Source organism: Macrobrachium rosenbergii, chromosome 11, assembly GCF_040412425.1.
Source record: "Macrobrachium rosenbergii isolate ZJJX-2024 chromosome 11, ASM4041242v1, whole genome shotgun sequence".
Taxonomy (NCBI): Eukaryota; Metazoa; Arthropoda; class Malacostraca; order Decapoda; family Palaemonidae; genus Macrobrachium; species Macrobrachium rosenbergii.
The window spans coordinates 19677135-19695264 of NC_089751.1; the positions used below are offsets into that span (position 1 = coordinate 19677135).

Genomic DNA, 18130 nt, shown 5'->3' on the forward strand with positions numbered 1-18130 from the left:
AAAAAAACGAAGGACTGCGGCACAATGCCCAATTAGGGAAAAAGCAAGTGAGATCACGAACAGATGACTAAGACAGAATATATTCAAAACTCTTCTTGCTAAATAACATTGTAACATAACTCAGGCAACCATAAGATACATTGATAGACAGAATGACCTAACTAGGAACTTATCTGCAGTTCATAATCACTCGTAATAAACTCTCTACCGCTTATGACATTCTGACTTCTTCATCAGTAGCGCATAAAAGTTGTTTATATGTTTGAGCTCTTTCTGCCATACCTTTTGAAGCTGGGCTAGAGGCAGTGATGTTAAGAGTCACAAATGCCGAAATGGCTAACTGAGCCATTGAATAGTGCCTCTGTGTAGCCATACGCTGTTGCTTTTGTAGTGAATATTGCCACTGGTCACCATGAGGACCTCTCCATCACAATAATGATGAAATGGAAGGATGGCAGGTGTACCGCTGTGTCAGTGAGAAGGTGCTTGAAGCGTCATTTGTGTTGTGGGAATTTTCCAGTGCCCGATTTGTTGCGCCTAATAGCCTTGCTTTTCTAGTACTTGAAGCTCCGTTTTGTCCAGTTATTGATAACCCCCTTTAACCGTATCAAATAAACTTTTCCAATACTAATTTGAATGTTGTTTCTCCTAATGGATGTTGCAGACCGTGGTTGAGGTTGAAGGCCTTTTTCTAGAAAGGTCTTGAAACTGTGGGTTGGATGTGTCCCATGCTGGTATTACCTAGGAAAGTTTGATACATAAAAGGAACTGCTTCCTACTGAAGGTTTGTGATAAAGGTGTAGTAGTCGTTATTTTCACAGTCTTGAAATGTGGCGTTGGTGAGTTTGCTGTAGTTCACTTCCATTCTAGACAGTTAAGCAATTAAGCAATTAAGGGATACATGTCAGATTTCACAGCTGTCTGGTGCAGTTAAGGTCTCGATTTTTCGTTAGGGCAAATGCAGAGGTTGATGAGGCGCCTTATGTATCTCCAAGGATGTGGCTGAAATGATTTTAATGACATTTTCTCTCCCTAGTACAACGATGATGTTATACTGAAAAATCTGAACCAGTTGAGTTGTTAAACTTCTTAATTGCCTGCTGAAAGCTTCTAACGTGATGTGACTTGTGACTTATGTCTGTGCCAAGGATGGTGGTGGCTCTGAGGTTAGGAAATGCCAAGGTGGTAGCGTCTGCCAGTCATCTTTCGTTGCTTTTCAAAGCTTCTTGTTCGGCGTGGTTCAGGTGAGAAATTTGGTGATACACACAACACACACACACACACACACAAACACAACATATATATATATATATATATATATATATATATATATATATATATATATAAATATATAATATATATATATATATATACATATATATATATATATATATATATATATGTATATATCATATATATATTTATATATATATATATATATATTAATATATATCATACATATGTATATGTATATATATTTATGGCAGCGGATATACATATATATATATATATATATATATATATTTGATATATATATATATATATATAAATATACATGACATATTCATATATATATGTTTGTGTGTGTGTTAAGAGCAATGTGCAAATAAATAAACATCCTTGGTTGGAAAACATGTCATTACTAATGAATAGCTGGAATAAGAAAAAGTCAGTTGCAAAGCTAGTCTTTGAATAATGCGACTTGCGTAATTAGCTGGGTTCTTTTTTAAATGAGAATTTCAGGTTTGTCTATTGCCGGCGACCCGTTGCCTTGAAAAAGGAATGAGCTCAGGAAAGGTGGAGATATTTTCTTCTTAAAATTGCGAATAGTTATGCTTTCCTTCAAATATTCTAAGTTTTCTTTTTAATTTACGTTTCTTTTACCTTTGAAACACCCTGGCTTTCCTTAATCGCTTAAAACAGGAATATCCAGTGACATGTAAAAAAAACCCCTACGATTCATATGTACATGGGAATCGCCTGAGGCAAACTTCAAAAAGTTAAAACAAAAAAATACTAATTTGAAGCCTCAAAATATACCAAGACAAGTTGCAGTTGAAGGTCAGCCTCGAGTAAACACAAGTAAAAAATGCCTATAATCAAGCCCTCCGAAAATAGATCTCTCTCTCGGTGGTCTCGGTATAATACTGTATGAGTCCGGCCTATGAAACTTTAACCACCGTCCGGTGGTGGCCTATCCTATAACGTTGCCAGAAGCACGATTATGGCTAACTTTCACCGTAAATAAAAGAAAACTACTGGCTCTAGAGGGCTGCAACTTGGTATGTTTGATGATTGGACGGTGGATGATCACCATACCAATCTGCAGCCCTCTAGCCTCAGTATTTTTTGAGATCTGAGGACGGACAGAATAAAGTGCGGATGGGCAGACAAAGCCAGCACAGTAGTTTTCTTTTACAGAAAACTAAAAATCCGCAAGCAACATCACGCAGTTCTAACCCCGAATTTATAACGCCATGAAAGTGTTGCCCGCAGAACCTGGTGTTGCTGAGCGAAATCAAGTACTGCGGTCTAAGATAAGTGCAAAACAGCCAGATCTTGGTGTTATTCCCTAAGTCAGTCTGAGTTTCCCCTCTATTTTCCAAAATTTATTTGCCTCTATTATCATTATTACTGTCTAGTTAGGTTTTTCGTGCACGCAGCGTTTACAAGGTTATTTCACTTTCTGCCTTCAAATGCGGGCCACAATGATGCACTGTTTGATTACTTTGTTTAGCGATGAGGGAAGTACAATAGGATTAATATTTATTTTTCACTTTTACTTATAATTCCTGTTGATACACGTTTGTCGAATGTATTGTATTTCATTAATCCTTTATACTTTAATTCTATAATATTTTGAGAGTCAAGGAATGTTAGACAGCATCCGATGAACTGATGTCCTTTTTATGGGAGCTTACACATTTCTCATTTTTGGCAAATTCAGATTTGGTCAGCCTCGGTCATAAGGCCATTCGTGTCTGGCAAATCTGCCTCTTAGGGCCAGATTTGGAGGGGCGGTGCCTTTCACTCTGTGCCAGCGGAGCACGAGCCCTTATCCTTTCCGCCAGGCTAGCTATAGAAATCCCACGTGGCCTCCAGAATATTTCCCAATTTGACGAGAAATCCCCCACCCGGACCCAAAGGAGCTGAGGCGCGGATCGTTGTTATAACGTTATTGTGCAACAATTCTTCTTGAATTTCTTTCTGTCATTCGTATGATCGTCTTAGTAGTATCGTTATACTGATCTTTTAATCATTATTTTAAGAAAAATTTTTTTTAAAGAATTATGGGAGCCCGGAGTCTCTATTTTAATTGGTTAACTATTAGCCCTTTCACTGATATAAAAGGTTTAATAGAACATAGTGAATTAAAATTTAACAGAACGTAATGAATTAAAATTGTTGCATTTTTGCTTATTGTTGCAAATATGCCATATACTTTCACATAAGGCGTCGTGATGCATATAAAATAGCAAACCTCTGCTAAAGCCGAAATAAAACAAGTATCTCTGCTTGTCATGACAGTATATTCCTAGTCAACAACGTTATTACATTAACTACTCCCGTTTTGGGAAGAATTTTTGAAACGGCTCATCATGCATTAATTCCAGTGGCAATGCTCGGTTATATAATATATAAATCTACTTGAAATTCACCACATGGTGTGTATTGTAGTGTAAAATAGTTTATAAGAGTACAAATAATGATAGATTCAGTAAAGAATAAAAATAAATGAATAAAGTGAGTAATATGTAGAATAGAGAATTTTGCAAATATTCACACATAAAATATAATTTCTTGAAATTGAAAAAATGGAAAGAAAATTATACTGGAAAACTAAAATCTCGAGAGTCTTGCTTCACTGAAGACTAAAAGTATGTATTTCTGGGGGACAAGGCCAATACTAAAGGCTGCATATCTCCAAGCATCGCATGCTCGTAGACTGTTATGGTACCAATTCCCAAGTAAGAAAAGTATAACGGTAGTATCCAACTAAATAGATTCCTAGTTGCAAAGCTTGGGAACCGGACATTTTTACCATCAGATATGGTGATTGCCGTTTCCCATTTAGGCTGTAGCCATACTAGGAAACTAACATATATATATATATATATATATATATATGTAACGAGGACAGAATTAACACCCTTTTGAAGGTGTACGTAACGTGCTCCAACGATCTTTAATCATGAAACGGAGGCGTATGAACGTTCGCTCACGGCAACACTTACACACTCCTTTTCTCTCTCATTCTCTCTCTCTCTCTCTCTCTCTCTCTCTCTCTCTCACCGTGTATCACCTCTCTCTCTCTCTCTCTGTGTATCGCCTCTCTCTCTCTCTCTCATCGTTTTCCGAAGTTCACCCACCCGAATCGCACTCATTCTCACCAAATCGATTAAATGGACCATTTAAAGAAACGCAATAGTTTCTACAAAAATAGGTTTATTATTCAAATAACCCAACAAGAAATGAATAAAACAAAGCAAAGATTAAAATGCATAATAAATGAATTATCGAGTTAGATAACTAAACTCTGAACTGCAAACACTTCTGATTAAAGAAGTCTCACTATGGCTAATAGCCTGAAAATATCCAAACTCACACATACTCCCCAAATCAATAATTAGTCATGTCAAAACCAGTCTACCACATGTTATTCAAACCAGTCCACACTGTCCACCGACATCTGTCCACAGACATCTGTCGGAAGAATCAAACATGATAGAAAACTCCCAAAAATATATGAAATGCAAAACACAATAATGGAAAGTGTAAAATGCATAGCCAAGATATGGCAAACGTAAAATGACAAAACAATAATATAAAAGAGGTATGAATATTCATATTAAATCTCCCACACCAGTTCAAAAGTTCATAATGATTAGAAAATCATAGTAAAAATCACAAGTTCAATTTTCTCCCATAAAAACAGAGATTTCAAACTCTACCTTATCTGCTGATTTAAAGCCTGGATCCTCTCCAAAGCTACGTCTAGACAACTGCAGTTCTATCACGTTAATGAACGATCAAACTCACTTTTAGGGCAGATTTTGGCGTAATCTAGATCAAATTAACGCACGTACTCACGAATATACATAACACTTCGGAAGATCACCTGACCGGCAATATTGCTGAGGAATCAAACTATTTGCTGAACACAAAGATTTTACCTCGAGTCTCTCGACCTACTTCCATCTGACTCCATAAATTCTTTCATCACATCTTAAAGCATTGAAGCTATGAAATGCATATATGTGTCCTTTAAAACTTGTAGCAGCCATATTTTCTGAAATAGAGCTCACCACCACATAAGAGCGTCTCGCTCTCCTTAACGGCAAACTAAAACAAAAGCATATGTATAAAACATAACAGATAGAGCTATGCTCAATTAGCAATGTCTACTGCACTGCAGCTTTAAGGACTGCTCTCATGACGCACTTCCAAAGTCACTGGGGTTGAGTTCTTAGAGCCTTTACATGTAATCTTACAAACACGAATAAGCTTTACTACCCCCACAACAAGAATTATCAGTAAAATAGCTATTAAGACAATTAAAATTGTCGGCATAATATATTCTGATACTGGAACATCACGGAATCGTCAATGTCTTCCAACGGTGGAACCGTCATTGGCACCTTGGTTGTAGGTACCTCCACTACCAAATGCTCGTTATGCGTATGACGCATAATTATCTTCTCGAACTGTTGAATACAGCACGGCTAAGTACGAGAAATTCCGTAGACAGGATTCTGCAGGATGAATCGAACTGCTCGGACCCTCGATGAACGAATGTCGTCGACTTGTTGCTCTGGCACATCATTGTAACTGCATACTCCTTGTAAAACACAGCAGGAAGAGTACTGGTGGACTCAATGTGGTAATCTCGCAGGAACTGTCTAAAGTCACATTCTGTCGGAGTCTGTCCATGAACTAATGACAATTCACAACCACCCACAGACACAACTCGCAACTGGAAAATACTACTGTCACACACACACTTCTCTCTAACTAAAGCACAACTCGTCTTATAATCAACTCCCGAACCTTGACATTGATCTCCCAAAACGAACATGGTCTCTAATCTATCCCATGTCACTACTGAGTCTCCCAAAAACACTCGAAAAGGTCTAATAACAAAAGGTTTCATGTTACTGAACCAAACAAAACCACTAATGCAAAAGTCAAACACTCACAATGTGAACTAATTCCAAGTTTGTATCTCAGAATAATCACAGGTCAACTCACTATCAAGCACAATAACTCTACGGAACTCACTCATAAAAAAATTCTAAAAGAAAAAAATTCTCTTATCCAAACACTAAAAGGTATCATATCTCGTAAAAGACATGAAAGTTCTACTCTGGTTAGCAAATATTTCGCAACACCTGACTAACTCTCAACAAAACAGCAATTGACGTAATGGCAATCGCTCCCATGATCTCAACAACTATAATTACTCACAATACAGCTCCTTCATTTTAAAAAAAAAGAAACTGGAAAAAAATCCAAATACTCAAATACGATCTCCCAACTCGAAAAAAAAGATCAGACTTGTTCGGTCCGATATACTAAGTACCTCCCCAAAAAAAAAATAATCTAAACAACACCCATATTGCGTCAGATGATAAAATACATCATAACACAATAACACACTAACACACGGGTCAAATCTCGTATGAAACTAGCCCATGTCTCAACTTCTAAAATCATCCGAAAACAAATGATTAAGAACTTCAACATCCAAAATGAACAAGAGACAAAAAAAAAATAAAAAAAAATATCATATATATACAAACATTAACAAATTTATCCCCTAACTATATAAACGTTCCATTACATAACTATATACAAACGTTCCATTACATCCCAACTTTCTTTAACTTCGAAATATGGGTCAATTTCGTCACTCCAGTGTTTACATCTTTAACTACAAATCTATTCCCTCTTTTGATCTCTACAATCTCAAAAGGTCCGTGGAACTTCGGACTTAATTTATAATTCAGATCATTCCGAACATTCACTTTAACAAACACTCTATCACCCATCGAAAAAGCTACTCCCTCGATTTCGCGTTACTTTTCTCTACCATTGCACGCGAACTAAGTTCAAGTTCTTTACTGATACGTGCAAATCTTTCTCTCGCTGTATTTATCAACGAAGTGACCGTAACATCACCCTGAACACACTCTGGTAACAAATCAAAAGGTCCTTTCAACTTGTATCCATACAAAGCTTCTGCTGGAGATATCTTAATTGTGTCATTCATCATAGTATTGATACTATATCGCACTTCATCCAAAGATCTGTCCCAATGTGTATCGGAACCTCCCACCGTCATGCGCAAAGCTTCGATTACTTTCCGATTCGCCCTCTCACACAACCCATTCGCTTCAGGTCTATACGGGATTATAGATACTTTCTTTATCCCCAACAAATTAGCAAGACCGTCTAAAGTCTTATTAATAAACTCCCTACCATTGTCTGTGATCAGACATTCAGGAACACCATATCGACAAATTATCCCCTTAAAAACGCTATAGCAACTTCCTCAGCTGATTTGTATTTCAGTGGGAAAATCTCGACAAAACGAGTCAACTCATCAACAACTACTAATAAATGTCTATAACCATAAGCGGACTCTGAGAAAGTTACCCAGAATATCCATATGCACTCTCTGAAACGGCCTATGTGGTATGGGATATGAACCCAAACGACACGACACTGTCGTCGCTGGCTTATTCGCATTGCAAATAGCACACTTCTTCACAAAGGCTTCTACTGCGGAAAACATATTTTTCCAAAAGAACTTTGACCTGACGTTTTCATACGTCTTGTCTACACCCAAATGAGGAGAACCAAATTTACAATGTACAATGTCTAGAACTTGTGGTACTAGACTCTCTGGCACGATGATTTGTGTAATCTCACCCATGCTTCGAGTACTTCATAAGTTATACTTAACTTTTCTCACCAATAAATTATTCTCCAACTCTAGACCAGAAAAAGGCAACTTATACCCTTTCTTCGGTGAAACTCCCTTAAGAAATGCCTTAGCATCTGACAACAATTTATCTTCATCTTGCTTTTGTTCCAGCAAGCCTATGTCCCAAGTGACATTTTCACCCGTAATATAACACACTGCGTTACTCTCACTATCACGAATAACAATCTCTCCCGAGACTGCCGACTCACTATTTCTCCCCGAAGTATGCACTGTAGGAACGTGTATGTCCTCTACATGCGATCTCTCAGAACTACTAATATCAGAGACATTAGACACCAAATATTTACTCTCTTCTCCCACACAGGATTCGGTGTGTATTTCCTCATCCTCGACCGGAAAATATCTGCTCAATGCATCTGCAACTACATTATGCTTACCTTCAATGTATTTGAGGTTTGCATCAAAATCTCTCAATGTTAGGAACCAACGTGCTCTCTTGGGCGACAAATTTGGCTTATTAAAAGCTCTAACAACGGTTGATGATCTGTAAAAATCTCAACTTTATTTCCCAACAACAACATCTTAAAATGAACAAGGCTAGAGACGACTGCGAAAGCCTCCTTGTCCACAACTGACATCAGCCTTTCGTTACTACCACGCGTTTTGAACTTTCTGCTATAAAAGCAATTGGGTGTAATTTCCCTCAAATTTCTGCATCAAACACGCACCTATACCTTCCTGACTCGCGTCAGTCACTAAGGTGAACGGTTGACTAAAATCTGAAACTTCAAAACTGGTGGGTTCACCAAAGCGTTCTTAAGCTTCTCAAAAGCTAATTGTTGACTATCACCCCAAACAAACTTAACGTCTTCTCGTAACAAATCTGTCAATGGAGACGCTATTGTAGAAAAATTCCGCACAAAACGGCGAAAGAAACCCGACATACCTAGGAACGAACGAATCTGTTTCCTGGTTTTGGGAACTGGAAAATTCACAATGGCTTTAACTTTCTCATCATTCACTCTAACTCCCTCTTTAGAGATAACATGTCCTAAATAGACAATTTTTCTCTTCAGAAACTCACATTTGGCCAATTTGACCTTTAACCCAGCGAACCGTAATCGCTTAAGGACTTCTTTTTAACACCTTTAGATGTTCTTCAATTGTATCTGTGCATATGAGAATATCATCCATGTACACACAAACACCGACTTTCCTAACAAGCCATGAAGCACTGTGTTAACCAGTCTAGTAAATGTTATTGGGGACCCTTGTAATCCAAAAGGCATCCTATTAAACTCGTAATGTCCCTTTGGTACCGAAAATGCTGTATATTTACGGCTACTCTCAAAGGGGAACTTGTAAAAATCCTTGCATAAGATCTATAGATGAATATATATTCTTGCCACCGATCTCAACAAACAAATCAGGCAAACAAGCTACCGGATATCTATCTGGGCATGTTTTTTCATTCAATTTACGAAAATCTACACAAACTCTGATACTACCGTCTTTCTTAGGAACTGCAAGCAAAGGAAAATTAAACGGAGAATTGGACGGTCTAATAATGCCTTCCGACTCCCACTTCTGAACTTCTTTTCTACTTCTTCCCTGATCTTAAAAGGAATTCGATATGCTGGAATATATATGGGATTTGTACCCTTTTCTAGGCGGATTGAATGTTCTAAAACATCTGTAACTCCTAATTTATCTCCCTTCAAAGCAATGATATCTAGATATTCTTTCAACACTTTCTCTACTTTATCTGAATACTCAGGATAATCAACTTTAGCCAAGTGTTCATGTAGAACCTGACTTCGGAACTGTTGCTCCTCGTTAGGAAACATATTCCCGTCTCCACAAAAACTCACTAATTTATGCTCTTCATTAAACTCTTCAAAATCAATTACATAAGTACCCTTGTGATATTTTTCACTGAGTCTTGATAGCTAACTAATTCTACTGAAGTCACGCCTGCGACTGAAATTTCATTCACTGACACCGTACTCACAACGTCTTTGAATTTCTCGGTTCCCTCAACAACGCACACTTGAGAAGGAAACTTTTTCTCTTTCAGCGACACTTTAACTAATGTAGGAACTCGCGGTTGCAATTCAACATCTTCCAACAAAAATCCTTTGAAAGATCTCTGCGGAATATCTTCACTCTCTAATGACTGTGTTACACATGTCTCAGACTGTGTCTTAAGTTTCTCACAAGTTTTTTCTGTGTATATATGGAACAAAACAACCCGACTCACCTATTGTAATCCCCTGAACTCCCGTAAGAATGTCGATGTTATGTCGCATACAAGAAGGATGTCCTAGCAAAACCATTTCACCTAAGGCTAATCCTTCTATGACCAAAAATGATTCTACTATTGTCTTTCCACCGATACAAAGCGTAAGAAATGACGAACCTAAAATATTCAGTTTCCTCACTTGTACATCACACACTGTCTCACTAGAAGGGACTAATTTGCACTCTGGAAACCTCGAGTGAAAAGGTCAGCATTTACTAAGTTAACTGAGCTACCAGAATCAATGAAAATATGAATTTCATTGCCATTAGAGAATCCACGTACAATCGGCCTAGGTTCTAGTGACTCTACGACCTGATTAGTCATTATCCTGTGTCCGTTTTCGAACTTATCTTGTGAAAATTCTGCTGTTCCTTTGTGTATCTAGAACTTGCATCATGTGGAATTCTCCTGTCATATCTAGAAAAACCTCCCCTCCATTGTGACTTCCTGAATAATCTCTATTCTTCGTGGCTGGGCAAAATCTCCATCCATGATCTGAAGATTTGCAAACTGAACAATATCTCACTCTGCAATTTGACTTACTATGGCCTATTTTATCACAATTAAAACAACGTATCGTTGTGACTGATCTCTCTGGAATTTTCTTCGATTCTACTCGTGCACATGTCTTCGCTGTTGCATCATTTCCCGAATGCGAGCGACTATCATTATTCTGTGGTTTGGAAACCGCAGCTGACATCTTGCACCTCCCTGTACAAAACTACTGTCCAGTGTCGGGCATTTTGCTAGATTTTTGTTAATCTGTGCAAACAAAAAGGATTCGTCTGTATCCTGATCAATACTTTTATCAAAACTATCTACAATTACATCTGGGACTGACGTTAAAAGGCAAGCAAAGTGTAACAATCTTTCAAAATTATCTAAGGAGATATTATTTCCAGTTACCCATGGAGAGCCTATTATAGATTTCTTTAACTCAACTACTGCATCAAATAAATTCGCACTGTATGTGACTAGTGAATCACTGCCCTTCTTTATTTTGAGAAACTCTCGCAAATTCCGAACTGCGCATTCACGTTGAACTCCGCCATAAGTAGCTCGTAGAAATTTCTGCAGTTCATTCCAAGTTTTACACCTTCTGAACCCGAAACTGCGTGCTCGTTTCCCAATATCTCCTTTATCTAAATCCAGAAATGATTTAGCCTCTCTGTTAAAGCTTCAGCGCCATTCGTAATTTTCTTGGAATTCAGATAATTGTTCACTGACTCAATGAAAGTTTCTATATTTTGGGTTAGCTTTCCATCAACTAGCCCTTTAAAATTTGTAATTCCCGCGCTAATGTTCGTCACTTTATGCACCACAATTGATTGGGATGTGCTTGCTGCATCGTCCGGCATTTTGTGAGTAATCACACGCCCTGAGCGTAACAATATAAAAAAGAGAAACCAAAAGAACACTAGAGAAAGGCACAAGTTACCCTCTAAAAGAAGAACAGAAAACGGCGTTCTGCGCAACTTACGAGAATGGGGTACTTACCAATTTTGAAACAGAAAACGAAGTACCTATCTCTCAACAGAGCTGTGTGCAGCCTGTGACGTCACCTACTCGACGGCGAAGCAAAAAGACACCCAGCGCGTTTCTAGTTGAATCATCACTTTGCGTAATTAACTCACAATCGCCACTATTCACACTTATTTGGGTATTTTGTTAACCCCAAAATTGCTCTAGAGATCATCCAGATCTATTTCACAACTCCCCACTCCCAGTACTCGAATAGAAACGGAAAAAAAAAGGAAAGGTTCCCCGCATTTCACACGTAATCACGACCTACTCAGTCATTCAACACTGACCCGTCGCCTTAGCTCTTAGGTGAAGTCGCCTATGCCTTGGGCATCAACGTTACCAATTAGTCTATTAGCAATCTCCCTCTTTCGCCATCACTAAAGACGTTAAAATCATGCTGCCACCAATTTTTCTGTAACGAGGACAGAATTAACACCCTTTTGAAGGTGTACGTAACGTGCTCCAACGATCTTTAATCATGAAACGGAGGCGTATGAACGTTCGCTCACGGCAACACTTACATCTATTTTTCTCCTCTTTCTCTCTCTCTCTCTCTCTCTCTCTCTCTCTCTCTCTCTCTCTCACCGTGTATCACCTCTCTCTCTCTCTCTCTCTGTGTATCGCCTCTCTCTCTCTCTCATCGTTTTCCGAAGTTCACCCACCCGAATCGCACTCATTCTCACCAAATCGATTAAATGGACCATTTAAAGAAACGCAATAGTTTCTACAAAAATAGGTTTATTATTCAAATAACCCAACAAGAAATGAATAAAACAAAGCAAAGATTAAAATGCATAATAAATGAATTATCGAGTTAGATAACTAAACTCTGAACTGCAAAACACTTCTGATTAAAGAAGTCTCACTATGGCTAATAGCCTGAAAATATCCAAACTCACACATACTCCCCAAATCAATAATTAGTCATGTCAAAACCAGTCTACCACATGTTATTCAAACCAGTCCACACTATCCACCGACATCTGTCCACAGACATCTGTCGGAAGAATCAAACATGATAGAAAACTCCCAAAAATATATGAAATGCAAAACACAATAATGGAAAGTGTAAAATGCATAGCCAAGATATGGCAAACGTAAAATGACAAAACAATAATATAAAAGAGGTATGAATATTCATATTAAATCTCCCACACCAGTTCAAAAGTTCATAATGATTAGAAAATCATGGTAAAAAATCACAAGTTCAATTTCCTCCCATAAAAACAGAGATTTCAAAGTCTACCTTATCTGCTGATTTAAAGCCTGGATCCTCTCCAAAGCTACGTCTAGACAACTGCAGTTCTATCACGTTAATGAACGATCAAACTCACTTTTAGGGCAGATTTTGGCGTAATCTAGATCAAATTAACGCACGTACTCACGAATATACATAACACTTCGAAGATCACCTGACCGGCAATATTGCTGAGGAATCAAACTATTTGCTGAACACAAAGATTTTACCTCGAGTCTCTCGACCTACTTCCATCTGACTCCATAAATTCTTTCATCACATCTTAAAGCATTGAAGCTATGAAATGCATATATGTGTCCTTTAAAACTTGTAGCATATATTTTCTGAAATATATATATATATATATATATATATATATATATATATATATATATATATATATATATATATATATATATATATATAAATTTTATATATATATATATATATATATATATATATATATATATATATATATATGTATACACACACTCATATACACATATATACATTATGTGTTTGCCTTGCTTTTGCTAACCTGTTGAAGTAAATGAACGTATGGAAAAAAGTAAGCTAAGTTCTTTAATCTTATCAATTTATTTTTTCTTTGTATTAAAATTTATGATATTTTTCCGCAAAAGAATTAAATTTCCCACTCGTGCATTTCTCCTACCAGAGCGAGACCACCAGAGAGTGCGAGAGTTGTTTTCACAAGAAAGTTGAAATAACGTCTCAGAAGGGATTTTCTGAAACTATGTTACGAGTGTTTTCTTTCTTTTGCAGTTGTTCTTCAGAGGATATGTAAACATGAGCTCCATTTAGGCTGCAATAAGAGAAAAACAAGGGGGAAAAATTAGACTCTGTTATCCTGCTTTCAGTGCTGGGGCATTCGGGGCATATTGCTTTAATGCAACGCTTCTGCGCGCTTGCTGAGATGGTTATTTCGGGAACATGACTATATCGTTTTCTTTACAGATCTTATAATAATGTCGATACAATTTGTTGGCTCATTTTTGACACAGATTACGCAACGGACTCACCCTCGATTATACAGTATTGCGGAGTTTGTTGTATCATATTTCTGTGAATCCATTATTTCTCATTGGAAACGTCGTTTCACTCGAAATAATAATAATATAATAATAATAATAATAATAATAATAATAATAATAATAATAATAATAATAATAATAATAATAATAATAAGGCTCACTTGTTTTCTTCTCTTATAGTTTAAAGTAGATGAACCTAAATTTTCTTTGCTTTCAGCCTTGTCTTTAAAACTACCGAGAAAGAGAAACAATAGGAGATAGAGGGACTTGACCATTTCATTCCTCGCAAGAAAAAGAAAAAAAAATTAAGAAAAAGTGTGAATGATAGTGGACTCGAATCTACAGAAAAATGCTTTTATCGCTTCACAATGAAGAGCTAAATTGAATTATGTTGGTACTTCTCTGATAAAGACACGTGGAAAACCGCTTATTCATCATATAGAATAACTATTTTTTTTCCTTTTTATAGAGAGAGAGAGAGAGAGAGAGAGAGAGAGAGAGAGAGAGAGAGAGAGAGAGAAAAAGTAATGTGGTCCTGTAACTGAATTTAAGAATTTGGAAAAAAGGATCATTATGCAGCTCTTTATATTTCGGTTTAACTTAACTAGAGCACGTTTATGAGGTACAATCCAAGGAGGGCATCGAATCGTCAACATAAAAAAAAAACAGAATTTTGTCGTAAAAAGTAAAAATAACTACAGGACAACATATAGATAAATGAATGAATAAAAAGAAATTCTATTTGTAGGTACGATTAGAATAACTGAACATACATATTTTGGTGCTCTAAAAGAGCTGTTATCCAACCTCTTAAGAGCACCAAAGTAAGTAACACTGGTTGGGAACTTAAGACAGCTTGCAGGGTGTAAAATAAAAGATCCTTGGTACTGAACACTGAAATCGCAGCACTTCGCCAATATTTTGATGCTGGGGTTCTGCAGTGCAAGCACTCTGTTTACACTAATTCCAAAGCCCTTCGTTGGCTGAGTCGGTTGAGCTTCAGACTGTCACTCGATGGGCCGGAGTTCAATTCCCCCGACCGGCTGATGAAGAGTTAGAGGAATGTATTTCTGGTGATAGAAATTCATTTCTCGCTATAATGTGGTTCGGATTCCACAATAAGCTGTAGGTCCCGTTGCTAAGTACCCAATTGGTTCTTAGCCACGTAAAATAAGTCTAATCCTTCGGGCCAGCCCTAGGAGAGCTGTTAATCAGCTCAGTGGTCTGGTAAAACTAAGGTATACTTAACTTTACACTCATTCCAAAAGTGAAGTCATTTCTGGTGTTTACACTAATTCCAAAAGTGAAGCCATTTCTGGTGTTTACACTAATTCCAAAAGTGAAGCCATTTCTGGTGACAGTGGACATCCTTTGTTCAGGTGTAACTTGTGGAAGATTGCCAAACAAGATACATTCAGATAATGATGCAAATCACGCCTGCTAATGAAAACAGAAACTTTTAGCGAATTGTTTAGCAGCTTAGGCAGCCACATGGAGGATCATTATATTCAATCAAAGGCAAAACAAAGGATGAGAGGCACATAGCGCTACTGCCGTAGTCCCATTAGACATATGGAACCTTTTAACTATTACCATGTTGCATGACGATTTCATCGGTCATTACTGTACAAAGTGACGAGGTGGGGAAGACCAAAGGCCCTCAATATCATATCCAAGAATCTTGAGGGCGTATTTCATGAGTGCTGTTTTCTTTTACATTAACTGAACCATGCACCACTACGAAGAACTCTGGTCAGGGAAGGTGTGTTATATCATCCTTGAGACTACGATATATATATATATATATATATATATATATATATATATATATATATATATATATATATATATATATATATATATATATATATATATATACATATAGATACATACATACATACATACATACATACATACATACATACATACATACTCGTACATACATACATAGAGAGAGAGATGTGTGTGTGTATGTGTAAATATATATATATATATATATATATATATATATATATATATATATATATATATATATATATATATATATATATATATTTGTGTGTGTGTGTTTATGCATGTATTATATATGTATGTAAGTATGTATATAACTTTTTGTTAACAATTATTCACCAAACTGAAAGTTGGCTATGAATGCCACAGGAAATATCTGTTTCCCCTTTCGGTTCGAGGGACGTCAGTAGGGGAATGGACTCTCCTTTAACAAGATCAGCCTGTATTGGATTTGAATGGCCCTAATGAAGGTATTGATCAACGTAATTCCCATTTTGGAAATCTGTTATGTGACGGATATGATTTATGTGACGGATATGATTTGTATGGATATATATATATATGTATATATATATATATATATATATATATATATATATATATATATATATATATATATATATATATATATATATATTTATTTATTTATATATTTACACACATATATCTACAGTATATATAATGTATATATATACAGTATATATAAAGACAAAATCTACGAAGGAAAGGGAAACAATGGAGTACTGCAAGGCCTTTCGACTTCATTGTTTTCCTTTCCTTCGTGAATTTTGTCTTTGTTTATATATTCATCTCGTTGCAAATTTTCGTGATTCAGTTATACATACATACATACATATATATATATATATATATATATATATATATATATATATATATATATATATATATATATATATATATATATACATATACATATATACTGAGAGAGAGAGAGAGAGAGAGAGAGAGAGAGAGAGAGAGAGAGAGAGAGAGACGCGCACACAAAAAAAATTAGCGAATATGATACATAGATTTATCCAAAATGGAATAATGACCATTAATAAGCCAATTCAGGAGACTAGAGGTTTTATGGTTTCCCAAGGGGAAACATTTTATTTCAAGATTTCGCAGAGGGTTTTTTTTCGTTTCTGAAAACCACATCTGGACTTGTTGGCAATAATTGGATATCCCTAATGCGAAATATAATTTACCGCATTTACCCCTAATATAATTAATTAAAGTACAAGAAATCCTTCAACATTGTGTCATTAACTGCCAGCTGACGGTTTCCGAAGAATTCACAACGATTTGTAAATGAATTTTAATGAAAATCCTCACTTTAATGAGCGCTTACTAACACTGATAAGTGTTTGAGTAGCTGCAGCAAAATGATTATTTTAAAACCACAGAAATTCAGTAATTATTCATTCATTTTTTTTTTCATTAATATCAGTGCTATCTAGATAACCCATTGGTAAATTTTTCAGATGAGCGAATTAAAAAAAAAACCTTTGACTTTGTTGGAGGTGACAAAGTTGACACTGCAATCCACATATCTAATTTCATTTTCATTGTTGATTAGCGACATCTGTGCCAAGCGTAAGTTTTATCTTCATAGATGATCAGTCAGAAAATGTTGTAATAGTTAACAAAATATATGGTAGATAATGGAACTTATTTTCGAGTAGCATATTCCAACTTTAGTGGACGTGTATTAAAATAGTTGTACTCTGTATGTTGTCTGTTTACCCGTATAACAAATATTTATGCATTTTTATTCATTATATTTATTATTTTGTGTTTGTTTTGGACACCTTAAATAACAAGAGATATGGGAAGACTCAGAGCGTGTGATGCGAAAAACATGCATTGATTTTATAATTCACTGAACGTGTAACTACATTACTAAAAGATGCGTCTGAAATTCAGATAGATTAAGTCTACGAGTATATGGTGAAATATAGATGCATAACATGTTATTCCGCTGAAAATATTCTGGCTGTCTGTTTGTACGTTTATTCTGGCAATATTTTTGTCTTTTATTTATTGTTTCCTTCTCCGCCAACGTTCTAGTTCTTGATACAAAATTGCCTGCATTAGAGAAGTTCATGCTATTTGAGATGGTATCCCTTTTAATCTGTCTAAAGTTATGGCGAATAATAATTTTCAGTAAGAAAAATCTCAGATTTTACGTTCATTCCAACATCAAATGGAAAATACTATAATGTATTTTTTAGTCAACTTATTACTGTCATCAATAATGATGACTGTTCATG

The 18130-nt window shown here is 36.1% G+C and overlaps 1 long non-coding RNA gene across 3 annotated transcripts in view; it reads left to right on the forward strand.

The window, feature by feature from the left end:
* Window positions 1-18130, forward strand: part of LOC136843218 (uncharacterized) — a 674464-nt gene that overhangs the window by 68667 nt on the left and 587667 nt on the right. The window lies entirely within an intron of this gene.